The following is a 3,805-nucleotide window of genomic DNA, read 5'->3' on the forward strand; positions in this document are numbered from 1 at the left end:
GGAGAAGGAGAAGGAGAAGGAGAAGGAGAAGGAGAAGGAGAAGGAGAGGAAGAGGAAGGGGAAAGGGAAGGGGAAGGAGAAGGGGAAGAGGAAGAGGAAGGGGAAGGGGATCCTGGGAGCATCCATAATGTGCTTCCATCTGTCTCTGTGTTTCAGAAGACCAGCCTCAGCTGTGAGATGCACAATCTCCCTGGCAGGCACACACCTCCAGAACCAAGGCAAATTTTGCTGCCCTTCAGGAATGTGGGCAGATGGATGTGGGTGTGGTGAAAGAACAAGAAACAGGAGGTGCAGAACAGGTTCATATAAATCCCAGGGAAAACCACAGTTTATCTCCCAGCAGCCGCTACTGTAGCGAGAAATATGGATCTGTCTGTGCATCCCTAAAAGGCAGCAACTCTCCTTTCCAGGCCCAGCCCTGCTGTCCATATAAAATGCCAAGTAATGTTTTACCCTCCCACTGACTCTGGCTCTGGGAATTTCCTGTTCTTCCCCTCCTCCTCCTTTTCTCCCCCCTGGAAAGCCTCTCACATCTGTATTTCATCAGCCAAAGCTGGGAACTTAATGAAGCCCAGGCGGAGCAGCAGCGGGAGCAGAGCCATGGGAATGCATCCCGAGCATCCCATGAGGCACAGGGATACACCATCCCCCAGTCTCCAGGCCACATCCACAGCACCAGGGATCTGGGAAGCAAATGCTGACACCTCTTAAGAGTGGACACAAGTTTTACCACGTATTTGATGAAAAAGTTGTTGTTGTTGTTGTTGTATCTGACCTTTTCCATCTATTTTTCCACGGAACTGTGTTTGTAGTGCCCGCAATCTGATCTCATAAAACCTTCATTTCCCATGTATTTTTCATTGCCTGTTTTGCTTGTAAGTTTAAAGAAAAACTCCCATAAATGGAATATTATCTAGAAGTGCTGGAGATTTATATGTCTGAAGCATCGAAATACAAAACCTCTCTCCCTCTATTTAATGGGTTATATTTGGAAAATGAACACTGATCAGGATCAGGGTAAAAAAAGCATCTCTCTTTCCAGTCTGGGCCCCACTTTGTTGAACTGGACCCTACCATATAGATATTATGGATAACATTATATTATATATAACAAGATATTATTATATCCTATAACATTATGTTACAGGTGATAATCACAGAAACACAGAATGGTTGGGTCAGAAAGGATGTTAAAGACCATCTCATTCCAACTCCCTGCCATGGGCAGGGACACCTTCCAGTAGACTGGAAAACTCTCAGGACTTGAGAAAATGAGTTTTTTTCTGATGTAGCTAAATTAGCTTTGGTGCTTTTAAAATGCATTTGTGGGATTCTGGTTGTGCCTTTCAGCGGGACTAAAAGACAACAAGGAACTAAGTAATAGATGAAAAGTTGTAATGATCCAGTGAAACTCTTGATAGTGTTAATGATATGAGCTGCTCTGAGCAACGTCAGGCATTTTTCATATATGAAAGCTGATAAGGTTATTCCTAAAAACTCTTCCCTGGTGGAAACAGAGCATCTGATAAAACACCAACAGCTTTACAGAATGTGTCTGTAATATCCCATGGAACGCACAGCTTTGCTCCAAACTTACCCAGATAAAACCAACACCAAGAGATCGCTCCATGTGACTTGTATCACACAAACCTCTTGTGCCCCACGGAACACAGTGCACATCCTGCTGCCTGTTTGTCAGCAAAGGGTGTTCACTAAGGTAATTTTTAATTTTTTTATTAAGGATCAGAATGATTTCCAGACTGCTTAGACTGGATATTAGGCAAAACTTCTTCATGGAAAGGGCGGTCAGGCACTGGCACAGCTGCCCAGGGCAGAGGTGGAGTCACCATCCCCGGAGGGATTTAAAAGCTGTGTGGATGTGGCACTTGGGGACACGGGTCAGTGGTGGCCTTGGCAGTGTTGGGGGAATGGATGGACTTGATCTTTTCCAATCTTTTATGATTATATGATTAGACTGATTTGTTCAGCCTTTGTAAAATATAATTATTTTTTTTAACATGTAACATGTGAAGGAAGTTTGTGCCCTGCTGAAAATACACACTTACACACTTAGACTTCAACAAATCACAGAAATCAAATACAGGAGGGAGCAGAAGTAGGTGTGTGATTTTTCCCTAAAGGTAAATCTCTCCTGGTGTTATCTGCATATAAACATCCCCTGCCTTGTTGCCAAATCCCTGGTTTAATATAAACATAGAATCATAAAAACAAATAATCCAACGGTTATAAAATATGAAAATATGGTCATTGCTTGTAGGAAATTTCTTTGAAGAATGGCAGATACGAGTGTGTTTATATTGAAAGTTCTAAAACAGGAGAGGTACAGAAATATCATCACCAATCACAGGGAAAAAGAGAAACCAAAGATGCTATAGTACTCTCAAGGATGAAGATGTTCAAAGTACATATTGAATTAATTTAATTCATTTAAATATTAAATTAATATAAATAAAAATATAAAGCTTAATTCATTTAAATTCATTTAAAAATTATCCAAGCTCATGGAGGAGGGGTGAGTTCACAGCCAGGTTAGTACATTTAACTCCAATAGCTGTAAACTAATTTTTGGGGCATATGAGCTTCACTGGTACTTTCCCCCCCTCCTCTCAGCAAAAAGCTTTAGAAAATAAAACGTAGCCTTGCAAAAAATTTCTGACCAGTTTGTGTATTGGGTCGCGGCAGATCTGCCAGTTAGGGGTGAAGTCTCTAACCTGGTCAGACCAGTTTCTCATCTCAGGTTATGGATTGCAGTGATGTGCACTCCTGTGCCAGCCCCTCGGGCGCAGCTCTGTGCCAGGGCTCCTCAGCACTCCCTCTCCAGGCTGCTGACCGCAGTGTCGCGCTTTCAGAGCACCGGCTCCGAGTAATGCTACGCCTCGAGCGGTATTATGGCAGCCCGAAGAAATTCGCCAGGCTTAGCTCACGAAGGGCACCACCCCCGGCAGTACAGCCCGGCCGCCGCCGCAGGGCAGTGCCCGCCGCATCCCTGTCCTCGTCTCGGTCCTGCCGTGGCAGCGGATGGAACAGCAAAGAGCCGTCTGGAGAGCCAGCCTGGGCAAGACCGCTCTGCAAACATCCATGTTCAAGGACAGTTTGGGATGCCCTCAACGACTCTCTTTAACCCGTTTATCAGAGCAGCACCTGCCTTGCCCTGTGCATTCCGTGCTGGGCCGTCAACTGGGACATCCCTTCAAATATCTGGGAGCGGCGCTTCCATCCCTTGGGCACTGCGGGGTGGGCAGCCCCCCTCGAGGCTCTGCGGCGCCGGGACGGGCTCAGGCTGTGCCACCCCCGGAGCAGTGCAGCGACTCTCAGCCTCACTCGCCCCCGAGCACTTGTCTCTGCCTTTGCAGACACCCCCAGACCGGTCTGTTTATCGGGTTGAGTCTCGAGATTTTATACTTCCTATTTATCTGCCACGCTCCCTCCCAGTGGTGCAGAGAGCACGGGGACAGCAGTGCAGCCCCATAGCGCTTTCGTCGCGCTGTCCAACACTGAACTCCAGTATTGTTCTGCTTCCAGTAAAAGGTATTTCAATATCCCTCTCCTCAATCTGCTTGCACGGAGCTGATGCTCCGCGGTTTGGAGCTGGGGTTTCCTTCTCTTCTTTTCCCGAGGAGCTCCGCTGCGCTCCCCGGGCTCCCCGAGCCGCTGCGGGCCCGGGTAGCTCTGCTGGGGCAGCGGGGAGGGGAGGAGGCGTAAGGGGGGGAGGGGGCTCTCCGAGGGGAGGAGGGAAAACTTTAGAAGTCTCCATAGTCTTTTCCTTTCAGGAAACACATCCTGT

The 3,805-nt window shown here is 47.1% G+C and overlaps 1 protein-coding gene across 5 annotated transcripts in view; it reads right to left on the reverse strand.

The window, feature by feature from the left end:
* IFT140 (intraflagellar transport 140) overlaps positions 1 to 3,805 on the reverse strand; it is an 80,091-nt gene that overhangs the window by 12,966 nt on the left and 63,320 nt on the right. The window lies entirely within an intron of this gene.

The sequence above is a fragment of the Corapipo altera genome, unplaced genomic scaffold (genome assembly GCF_003945725.1).
Source record: "Corapipo altera isolate COAL_440 unplaced genomic scaffold, ASM394572v1 146, whole genome shotgun sequence".
NCBI classification, from domain to species: domain Eukaryota; kingdom Metazoa; phylum Chordata; class Aves; order Passeriformes; family Pipridae; genus Corapipo; species Corapipo altera.